At 39.0% G+C, this 12,492-nt stretch overlaps 1 protein-coding gene across 11 annotated transcripts in view; it reads right to left on the bottom strand.

The window, feature by feature from the left end:
* Positions 1–12,492, bottom strand: part of PLCB4 (phospholipase C beta 4) — a 418,616-nt gene that overhangs the window by 172,755 nt on the left and 233,369 nt on the right. Inside the window, exon 1 of one of the 11 annotated variants that reach the window (XM_072800097.1) lies at positions 596–721. The exons of 9 other annotated variants lie outside the window; for them this stretch is intronic. The gene's annotated coding sequence lies outside the window, so the exon portion shown is untranslated. Of the gene's footprint in view, positions 1–42; positions 183–595; positions 722–12,492 lie in introns of those variants that run through there. One more of the 11 variants, XM_072800098.1, reaches the window with a different exon arrangement.

The raw sequence follows: 12,492 nt of genomic DNA on the forward strand, positions 1-12,492 counted from the left end.
GAAGGACTTTGTTGGGGGGGTTAATGGGAAGAGGGTACTTACTTCTGACCTCTGAAGAGACTTGCAGTGGAGTTAGTACAGCTTACTTTTTAGAGCTCCAGGGTTCCAAACAAGGTAGGAGACATTTTCACAAAATGACCCTGGTGTACCCTGAATCTCCCAAACCTTTAAACTGGCATGTGGGCCAGTTCTTTGCACTCCCTCTGAAATACTGTCCAGGGCCTTGTATCAGGAGCAGCGGCTGGCTTACTTTATGTAGAAGGTACAACTATGACCTACACTCAGAAATGCTGGCCCAGCCTTCACAGCAGTTTGATCTAGGTAATTGATTTTAAAATGGGAACAAATTGATTTTAAAATGGGAACACGTCGCAGTTCAACGGATTCCAAAGAAAGTTAAAGGGACAGTTACTTATTTTAAAAGGCAAGAGGTGGGTAGTGGCCACTCTATGACTATGTCCTTTTTGCAATTATCTCAAAGCTCCACATAGCAGCTAACTGATTAAAAAAGAAAGAAAGAAAAGAAATGAAATGAAATGAAAACGCTTTCTCTGTACCATGCCAAAGCCTCCTCTTCTCAAATTCTCTGACTTACCTACTAAGGCCTCACTCACTTCCGCAAGACACCTCAGGGTTCAATTGCTTCTTCCACCTCCCTAGCACCCACCATTCCCCACCACCCCCAGCCTCTCCCTACAGAGCCCAGAGGAAAGGTCCTCCTTCTCCTTGAGGGACACAGGAAGTGAAGGAGAATTTACACAAAGAATGGACCTGTAACTGGGCACCTTTTCCCAGAGTAAACACAGGAGTGAGCAGCTACTGGAAGGAGGCCAGTGGGCTTTTAAATAGTCTCCTTGTTTCTCAATTCTTATGCAACTGGAATGGATTAGCTATTGCACTGGCTGCAGAGGAAAACCTCCCCACTGGGGAGCTTGGCAGGGAGGGGATAAGGAAAGGAGGGGAGTCCTAGAATGCCTTACTTCATGGCAAGTGGCAAAAAGTGCCTTCTAAAGACAACGGTGAGAAACTGAAAGTGTCAGTACAAGGTCAACCTGGGACCTCAGACAGACTATTGGAGACCAAATCTCAGATGCTCAAGGTAAGACACGCACATTACGCATGAAGACAGTCTTCTATCCATTCATCCATTCAGGTGAGGAGAACTGAGGAAGAACAGTTCTTTATTTGTTGCCCTATCCACCCTGCATCTTTAAATCTGCTTTCTTGTCTCTCTGGCTGGACCTACCTACAGTCTTCAAGACTTACAGAAGACTTAGTCTTCAAGAACTTACAAGCCAAAAAAAAAAAAAAAAAAAAGAACTTACAAGCCTACCTATCTTAGACACGCTGGATCAATAATGGAATCAACTCTGCCCATTCCCCCACGACCTCCCCAGTTTAGTCAAAACTTTGGTAAAGAAATTTTTGTTTCTGGACACATGCCTTGTGTTCTGGTAGAGAATGAACAGGGAGAAATCAGGTATATTTAAGGTCCTGGGTACGGTAGGCTGAATAGTGCCCCCCCACCCCCCGGCAATGATACCCACATCCTAATCTCTAAAATCTGAGTGTTACCTTACATGGCAAAAAAAACTTTACAGATGTGATTAAGGTAAAGATCTCAAGATGGGGAGATTATCTTGGATTATCCAAATGGGGCCTCAATGCCATCATCCTAAGTGTCCTCATAAAAAGGAGGCAGAGGGGGATTGGACACAGAAGATGAAGCAATGGGACTACAGAGGCAGGGACTGGAGAGAAGCCACCACAAGCCAAGAAGTGCTGGCAGCCTCAAGGAGTTGAAAGAGTCAAGGGATGGACTCTCCCCTCTTGCCTGGAGGGAAGTGGCCCCACAAACACCTTCATTTCAAACTGCTGGCCTCTAGAACTGTGAGAGAATAAAGCTCTGTTGTTTTCAGCCACAAGTTTATAGCAATTTTTTGTAGCAGTCTGAGGAAACAAAGATTTCTACAATATATCTTTCCCAGGATCCAACTGTCTTTTAATAATTTTGCACCTCCACAATAAATACAAACTTTAAGTATACCTTGTAGCTTCCCCCAAACCAACCAAGACAGTAGCCATTTTTTGTTTCTATTTGTGAACAAATAAATCCATGTGAAAAATCGCTTGCTTCTACATGGTAACATATAGCTCTCAAGCAAACAAAAATGCACCACGGCTCACATATGAATTTTTTAGTGTAACTTTTATCTTCAACCTAACAAAAAATGTTCCAGAAAAAAATAATCCCTTCCCTATCCAACCATACAAATCCCATTAAACCAAATAACCCATGACCTTAAGTGACTCCATGATGAGAACAACTAAGGTTGTTTTCCAGAAGAACACAGAGGGTTGGAATAAAATTTCCACTGACTTAATGTGAATTAGTTGATTATCAAGCACATTTCAACATCTTGCTCTTCACAGCCTTTAAATAAGATACCTTTATATTTCTAAAAACAGATGGACAGCTATATTGGATCACCCAGAGCTTTTGAATAAATGGCTTCTCTTCAATGGAGACTCTAATTTGACACTGATATATTGCATCATTAATGACAGTTTTCCCCATTTACTAAAAATACCTCCTCTTTCATCAAGCCATTAAGTAGCTTTTCCAAAAGCACATAAAGGGTGCAGGATAATGTAAATGATAATAGGCAATGCTGTTCAATACTTGGGGGTTAGGGCATTCTTATACAATTTGGCAAAAAAAGAAATTTTTAACCCATTTCTATAGCCTTGAAACATCCATACTCTGATCTAGTAATTCTACCAGTAAGATTTTTCCTACGTAAAGGCATACAAAATCTGTGGACAAAGACATTATCATGCTATATAATCCTCGTGTGTGAAGTCTCCTCATGTACAGTCAAGATTTTAAATCTTGAAAAGGAGAACATTTTAGTTTTATTAGTTTCTTCCTCCTCTACTCTTGCCAGGAGTTCTGGTGGAAAATGTGGACATTATTTAAAAATTGATTTACATGATAAAAATATATATTCCTGAATATATAAATTACAGTCACTATAAGTATTTTAAAACACACAGAAAGTATTAAAATATCACCTCAAATTCTATCACTGAGGTATAGCTACTACTTGCATTTTGGTTTATGTTTTGCTAATCTTTTTCTTATTAAAAAATGTGTATATAAGCTAAATATATATATACAAAACATCCAGAAGATGCTTGATTATCAGAGATATTTAGGACCAGCTTAATTTGAATATAATGAATAATTACTGACATATAATACAGTATGTAATGACCAATTTGCAAAGAAATCAGAATATGATGAAGAATATAGTTTTCCAAGAAAAGAACTGGATGTTTCAAAAGATTCTTTGGATATTGGTTTTTTTGCATATAATAAGTGTCTTGGAAAGGGCATCTGAATTCATGTGCCAGCTTCCCAAGAGCCTCTTAAATCCAGTGAGCGCTGAAGCTGTATTAAAAGTCGTTGTCTATCTGATGCCTGGGTGGCTCAGTTGGTTAAGCTTCTGACTCCTGGTTTTGCCTCAGGTCATGATCCTGGGGTCCTGGGATCGGAGTCCTTCATTGGGCTCCCTGCTCAGTGGGGAGTCTGCTTCTCCCTCTCCCTCCATCCATTGCTCATGCTCATGCTCTGTCTCAAATATATAACGTCTTTTTAAAAAATCAGAAGAAAAGGTATTTGTCTATGACTGGGGGTCTCTGACTTGATGATGTCTTGCTACTCACCTCTTCCCAGAGTTAATTTCCACTGAAGAACTCCAGCAGACACCCAGCTTTAGGGAGCAATACTGGTGGAAGAAGCTGAGAGAAGTGGGGGCCTATCTACTTACAATGTCCTCTGAGGTGTCCTAGTCCTAAATGTTTGGTGTGAATCCCTGGGTTACCAGTACTTTGATCTTTCAGAAACCAAAGATATAATTTGCATATTAATGATTTTATAGTCGTGGGTTACAGACATGACTTCTAAAAACAATTTTTTGTTCAGTAGGATGTAAGATAAATTGACTTTTAGAATGTGAAAATACATAGTGTGTGGTAGAAACCTGGAAAAGGGGACATGTAAATTAATTTCATGTAACAACAAATCTATTTTAGCAGGACTTTTTTCATATTATAAAAATTCTGCAAAGTAAAAGCATTTTACTTCTTCTGTATCTCTGAAATAGAGTACCTATTTTTACTAAGGGGTTACAGCAAACAGCAAAAGTTGTTTTATTACTACTGAGTATGTAAGATAAATAGATTTAATCTCATCTGCCTTGAAAATTCTAACAGTCCTGAGAAAACAAACAGGCAAACCTGAAATACTTGTAAAGAAGGACTGGGCTTTTTTTTTTTTTTTTCCTCTCCCTCTCTCGTAAGTGGAAGAACCATCACTATTTTCAAGGCCAGAATATATGGTGGTATGTATAGTTTTACAGCACAGAAACAACTTTTCCCTTAGTAGCAAGTTATTAGCCACACACAAAAATGTTTGGAGAGAGTTCAGCCCTTCTCATTCCCACAATAAGAGCTCTGATAAGGTCTGAGGAATAGAAAACAAAATGGCAACATGACAGAATAAGTACATTAAGTACATAAAGATGGAGCTCAAACATAAATTATATAATTCATGGTCTCTCTTGGATCTTGTTTCAGGGTGTTTCTGATTATGCAAAGATTGCAGCCTTTAGCTTTGTCCTTGGAGAGCCCAAGGGTTCCAGCATGAGGACTATGTGTATGGGGTCTTGGACTGACCTCTTTCTCAATCTTAGTTTCTTCTTAACTAGAACATTCTTTGAGCTACTGTTGATAATATCTGGATAACCAATGTGGGGAGACTCAAGTCGTTTGGGGACTCAAGGCAGGAGCACAGGGGAAAGACAAGAAAAGGCTTAGGTTGCGTGGGCTTGCCTTAGATCAGTGGTTCTCAAAGTGTGGTACCTAGACAGTAAAACAGTAAACATCATCTGGGAATTTATCACGAATGCAACAATTCAGGCTCCACAGCCAGACCTCTGAATCAGCAACTGGGGTGAGACCCATAACTCCATGGTGTGTCCAGCAGGCTGGGTGATTCTGATGTCAGGTAAAGTTTGAGAATAATAGCTTTGGATCAAGTCTTCCTCAAAAGAAAAAGGTAAAAGAATTTTTTTTTAAAAAAAAGGAAGGAAAAGGATCTTTTGATCTTCATCTATGGCCTGGACTAGCTTACGGGGATCTGCTAGGCACTTGGGACTAAAGCTCAGGTGTGAAATAAAGACAGTCCATTTGTCTAGAATGTGCACTTGTTTCAGGAAGGCTATGGAAAATCAAGGATATGGAAATTCTGTGTCCTGATACTTACTCCCTACCATGATCAAGAGTAGATACCAAGGTGGCCCCAAGCAAATGGATGATTTCCTCAACCAGTTCTTTCAAGCTTTATCCTTAAGGGTTAAGGCTGAAGAAACCAGTGAAGGGTGACATGTGACTTGAAGAAAGCAAACAAAGGGTGACAGAACCAAAAACCCAACATACTAGCTATTTAATCTACAATGTAGACAATGCAGTCACTTACCAAGTAACTTTTAGCACTTCCTACTTCCGGCCCAGACTTTTATGGTCCCTGATAACTATGAATGTTAATATTTCTCCTAAGAACTCAGAAACAAATTGAGGAAATAAAGATTCACCCAGCAAACTCAATCTTTAAGAAGCTGCCATTAAACAAAACTGCTGAGGAGAAAGATCACATTAAAACATGAAGGTTCTAGAAGAAACATGCCCTAAATGGCAGTGAAAAGCAGCAGCATCTCAAAAGATGCTCAAAAAATATTACTTTGCCATTTGCATTCCTCTCTGGATTTATTCGATTTGACTTACCGTCCCAAATACACGGAGCATTTTGCATTCTTCTCTTCCTTATCCATTCCTTTTAAACTTGGTTAGTTCTGCTTATCCTCTAGGTATCAGCAAGAGAAACTTTAGATACCACTCCTGTATCTTCACTTTAACACTCTGTACTTCAGACCTTTGTAGAGCTCACCCTGCTAGGTTGTAAGCATTGCTGTTTATCTGTATCTCCTCTATAGGAGGAACTCTGGGAAGGCTAGTTTTGTTGGCCATTACAGATCTCCTTTGACTTATAAACCCACCCTAAGTTGAAAATATCATAAGTGGAAAATGCATTTAATATACTCAATCTACTGAACATCACAGCTTAGTCCAGCCTACCTTAAACATGCCCAGAACACTTAATATTACCCTACAGTCAGGCAAAACCATCTAACATAAAGCCTATTTGAGAACAAAGTGTTGAATATCTCATGTGATTTATTGAGCACTGTATTAAAAGTGAAAAATAGAACATTTGTATGGGACAGAATGGTTCTGAGTGTATTGGTTGTTTACCCCATGATTGCATGGTTGCCTGGGAGCTGTGGCTCATGCCACTACCCAGCAGAACAAAAAAGCATTATTTGCATAGCACTAGCCCAGGAAAAGAGCAAAATTCAAAATTTGTAGTACAGTTTCTACTAAATGCATATCACTTTGATACCACTGTAAAGTAGAAAAATCCTAAGTTGGGGACCATCTATAGTGGGCACTCAGTAAATATAGGAAGAATGAATGAATGCTCTTTGGAGGAGCTTCCAACCAAGCCAAAAAATAGCCAAGGACAATGAACTCTTCTCTTGTCACCCAAATGCACATCAGTACCATTTCTGTGTGCACTTGCCCTTTCCTTAAAGATCCTTAAATGCTGTTCCCAGGTTCCTGTTCCCCAACTCACACCCTGCTGCCTTCCTGGTCCCTGCACTCCTTGGTGCCTGGCTGGAACTCAGCCTATAGAATGAGTCTCCACTCCTCATCTGGTTCTGTAGTAGGTTTGTCCTATGAATCACTTCTTGGCTAACTGTACATCCCAATCCCCATCATGCTGGGTCCAGCCCTTAAGCTCAGACTTCTGACTATGGAATCCCCTTGAGGATGACTCAGATTGGCACGTGGGTCCTCAAAGGTGGGAACATACCCTAGGCATGTCCTCATGGAGTGTGTGGTTTTCTTTTCCATAGGGACTGCCTCTTTAGAGCAGACCTACTGGAATGCTCCTAAGTTGCCCAGCCCTCCATACTTTGTCCTTCATTTTCCCTGGGACTGGCTCTACCACAATTATCAGGCAAAGCATCACCAATATGAATCACACATGTCAAGAGAGAAAGTGATCTTCAGATGCTTGATTTTGCCTTAATTATCTGAATATTTCAAAGGAAAAATTTTTATTTTATCTTTGCTTGAATAATCTAACTGAATGTTGCCTCAGGCATATGTATGGGATAAGTCTGATGACTGCAAGAAAGGACTTCACAAAAACAGGGTAACTGCTTTGGACTAGGAGCAGGCACAAATTCAAGGGCTTGAGAAATCCTTTATTTTAAAAACGATTTTCTTATTAAAATAAACACACAGAGACAACGACTCTTAAATTTAATCAAGATTCCTGATATTTAAGTGTTCTCCAAGCAAATTTATAAATAGGTCTTTGCTATTATTACACAGGAATCATAAGAAGAGGATAAAGTATAAGACCGCATATTGGAACTGAGTCCAGACCATAAAAGGAGAAAATATTTTTCCTTAGGTTTTGAGCTAAAAGGTATCCACATTTAACACTTTTAATATGTTTATACACACAGTGGTACCACACAACCTGACAAAAGAGATGCAGTCTAAATAAACTCAAATCTCACATAAATTTAACGATCTCCTTACATGTTCAAAATTGTTCCATCTCCATTCTTGAAATGTCTAAACTAAAGATAGAGATTGAAATTGTCGAGATAGCGAGGAAAAAGTGACTTGGAATTTAAGGTTTTACAAGGTTGATATTTTTTTCCATTTGTGCAAATGCTTTAAAAAAATCCACAAACCTTTCTTCCTTGTTTTTTTTGCAACTTTTATACCATTTCTCTGAAAGGGATAAGCAGCAAAATATTTAACCTCATTTCATTTGTGAAAGAAATGTTATCTTTTCAGGGGTTTTTTGTTTATTTTTTCAAGATGTTGCATTATAATTAACCATTACCTCCAACAAGGCAGAGAATTTACTGGGCATTGGCTTATGTCAGTGAGGATACATAAAAACTAGGTGTATACACTATGGGGTGCCTGGCTGGCTCAGTCAGTAGAGCATGCCATTCTTGATCTCAGGGTTGTGAGTTTGAGCCCTACAATGAGTGTAGAGATTACTAAAAAAAAAACAAACTAAAAAAACAAAAAAACTAGATGTACATACTAGAACATACACTGTCTTTGGCTTTGTCTGATAGACCGGCAGGCAACTGAACATTTCATGTTTCACTGTCATTTGCCTAAGAAATACCAGCACCGATGTTCATACTCTTTGAAAGAGATCTTACAATGGACATTAGAAAAGTGAATTATAATGATCCAAGTTTTATGGTTAAGTAATTTGGCCACATCCTAAAAAAAAAAAAAAAAGAATTGGTCTGACTTTAATTATATATTGCATTGTTTCCACAATGAATATTAAACTAATAGGATCTGTACAGTCTGCTGGAATGGAAGGGGGAGTCCAATAGGAGATAGATGACCTGGATTCCAATCCCAGCTCTGTCCCAACTAGCTGTGGTGTCCTTGAGAAAGACCCTTAAGCTCTAGGAGCCTTAGTTTCCTAGTCTGTAAAAATCAGAGGCCAAAATAGTCATTTTTCTGATCCCTTCTAGCTCTAGTTGGTTTGATTAAACATTATTTGGGCTTCAAATAAATGTAGATGTTATTTAAAAACCCTATATGCCCTTCCTGAAATATATTTTATTTCTTAAAATTAAAGCCACATTCAGATGGCTCCAAGGAAGATTAAAAACAATGGGTTCCTATTGTGTATTGAAGAGCAGCTGACAAGGTAATGACACGGTGACATTTCTACAACAGCTCTTCAGTAGCAAAGCAGACTTTCAACAAATGCTTGCCCAATTCTGGTAAGGTCAAAAGCCTTCAAATAATTGTTCCTTTCATATGATGTGTGCTTTTACTGGATTATTTAAAAAATGTGTTTGCTTCCATGGCTTATATAGAAACTGAAAAACATCCCTCACTCTCACACAGCCCGGAGGCATTGGGAAGGATGGATATCAGAGGTCAGAGAAGTCGGATGTGAAACAATTCCCAAGGGTTCATGTCGTATTTTATTTTAGCAAATGTCTCCAATTTCTAATTCAAGCCATATCAACAGGCTGGGAAAAAGAGCAAAAACAGAGCTTCTTGAATGAAATTCCCGGCCCCTTTGTTAGACAAACCCTTGGATCCCCAGGCCGGTGTCAGTACTAACAAGAAAAATTGCTGAAAATTGCCTGGGTCCTTGTGTCTGCAATCAATTATTTTGTATCTTGAGGGGTAAAGTTTGACCCAGCATATTTTAAAATGCTACAAGATTGCAGGCAAGTTTTAAAGACACCAGGAAGAAGTCAATGGCCTGACCCAGGGAACTAGGAAAATGACATTCTCATTAAGAGAGAGAAGGAGACTTCCAGAAGGGATGAGGAATGAACATGGCTCCTGTTAACCACTCAGCTCTGAACACAGGTGCCAGGAGCTAATGCCACAGAGCACATGGCTCTCACAGTAAGGGCACCTGACATCTATGTGATAGTTACATTTTACCAAGTATTTTCACAAACTCTCTTTAAGTAGAAAATCATAACTCAATTGCAAAATGTGGAAAGCAGGCTCAGAAAGTTTAGACTCCCTCAAATTATGGTAAGAACTAGCACTTAAGTCTTTTGATTTTAAACTCTGTCTGACCTCCGTCCTTATGATGAAAGTTCTTTAAATTCAGTAAAACAGGGATGCTTCGGTGGCTCAGTGGTTGAGCATCTGCCTTTGGCTCAGGTCATGATCCTGGGGTCCTGGGACTGAGTCTTGCATGAGGCTCCCTGGAGGAAGCCTGCTTCTACCTCTGCCTGTGTCTCTGCCTCTCTCTGTGTGTCTCTCATAAATAAATAAATAAATCTTGTTAAAAACTCAGTGAAACAGTACAAAAATAGGGCCTCCAATGAAAATGAGAGAAATCTGTTTTTTCTTAGGATTGTATTCAAGCTGTTTTAATAAAAAGTAGTTCAACCACAAATAAGGACTGCCTTCTTAGGAAATGCCTGAATTACTCTCCATATCCAATTTCTCACTGCTAACTCACCCAACAGAGATCCTGCTTACCCCAACTTCCAAATCAGGAGGTATTTTATAGTATTCAAAAGAAAACTAATTTCAAGTTCCTTTAATTTGTTTTTAAATGCTTTCATAATTTTCACTCTACAAGGGTCACTCTAATTCTTAGCTCTGTTTTTAGAGTCTTCTAAGTGTGATAGAGAAAACTCAGTTTTATCAAAACTTCAGGATCTAACCACTTAGCCCATGGCGTTCATTGGCCTACAATGTTATTTTGAAATACGTGTGATGGACATTTTAACAAAATTAATGTGGCTTCTTATATTTAATTCCGATGAAAGCACAAGGCATGATACAGATTTCTATTTTTCCTCTGCTCTAACTGAAACCAACCCTTGAGGTAAAACAGAAAAGGAAATAGGATTCAATTATGGCCATCACATGAATGAGTTAAATCAGATTTTGTGGACAAAACATCTACTGAAGTTTTAAAAACAGGAAAGCTTATCATTAAGGCATATTTTGGCCATCTAAGTCACATGCTCCCATGGCCAATTTTCTTTAAATCAGGGACGCCTAGGTGGCTCAGTGGTTGAGCCTCTGCCTTTGGCTCTGAGCATGATCCCAGGATTGAGTCTCACATCAGGCTCCCCACAGGGAGCCTGCTTCTCCCTCTGCCTATGTCTCTGCCTCTCTCTTTCTTTCTCTCTCTCTCTCTCTCTGTGTCTCTCATGAATAAATAAAATCTTACAAAAAATAAAATCATAAAAATAAGCTGTACTCCTTATCACCATTTCCTATCAATTCACTATAAATATTTTAAAATATGGAATCTATCTCAAATATTCTTTTTTTAATAATAAATTTATTTTTTATTGGTGTTCAATTTGCCAACATACAGAATAACACCCAGTGCTCATCCCGTCAAGTGCCCCCCTCAGTGCCTGTCACCCATTCACCCCCACCCCCCGCCCTCCTCCCCTTCCACCACCCCTAGTTCATTTCCCAGAATTAGGAGTCTTCATGTTCTGTCTCCCTTTCTTATATTTCCTACCCATTTCTTCTCCCTTCCCTTCTATTCCCTTTCACTATTATTTATATTCCCCAAATGAATGAGACCATATAATGTTTGTCCTTCTCCGATTGACTTATTTCACTCAGCATAATACCCTCCAGTTCCATCCACGTTGAAGCAAATGGTGGGTATTTGTCATTTCTAATGGCTGAGGAATATTCCATTGTATACATAAACCACATCTTTATCCATTTATCTTTCGATGGACCTTAAATATTCTGTTCAAAATGACTTTTTGAGAAGCTAGGCCCTTAAGTCTTTAAATTCAATATCCTTATCTTGCTCCTGATGTTTGTTTCTGAACTTCTCCAGAATTTAACTCCTACTTTCACCCTATACCCAGCTGACCCTTTTCTCACATGGACCTATTCCTTCTTTTTGTCCTCCATCTTTGTTTGCTTCCATTCTCCCTCCTATGGCGATCCTATGGTATCACCATTCATGTCTCCTCTCCAGAATTCCACTCATGTTCAACTGCCTCCTAAGACATCTCTACCCATGCTCCCAGCACTGCAGATGTACATGTATGTTCCAACTGAGCTCACTGCTATTAAGTGATTGCTTGGAAGAATCGGTCAACTATCAAGATGCATGTAAAAGTAATCAACACAAAAATCTTCATGGAGATTTAGAAAAAATAAAAATAAATACAGAACTAAGTTTTTTAAAATTGGTTTAAGAAACAACAGGTATTGGTGAGGCTGAGGAGAAAAAGGAACCCTCATGCACAGTTGTTAAGAATGGAAACTGGTGCAGCCCCTGTGGAAAACAGTTAAAAACAGTACTACCTTACAATCCAGTAATTGCACTACTGGGTATTTATGCAAAGAATACAAAAACACTAATTCAAAAGGATATATGTACCCCTATGTTTACAAAAGCATTTTTTACAATAGGGAAGCAGCTTGAGTCTATCCATTGATGAGTGGATAAAGACGATGTGGTATAGATATACAATGGAACATTACTCAGCCACAAGAAAGAATGAAATCTTGCCTTTTGCAATGACATAGGTGGAGCTACAGAGTATAATGCTAAGCAAAATAAGTCAGTCAGAAAAGGACAAATACATGATTTCACTCATCTGTGGAACTTAAGAAACAAAACAGATGAGCAAAAGTGGAAAAATGGAGAGAGACAAACCAAGAAACAGACTCTTAACTATAGAGAACAAATTGATGGTGACCAGAGGGGAGGTGCATGGGAGTATGGGGGAAACAGGTGATGGGGATCAAGGAGGGTACTCATCGTGATGAGCACCAAGT

This window comes from Canis lupus, chromosome 26, assembly GCF_048164855.1.
Source record: "Canis lupus baileyi chromosome 26, mCanLup2.hap1, whole genome shotgun sequence".
In the NCBI taxonomy this organism is placed as follows: Eukaryota; Metazoa; Chordata; class Mammalia; order Carnivora; family Canidae; genus Canis; species Canis lupus.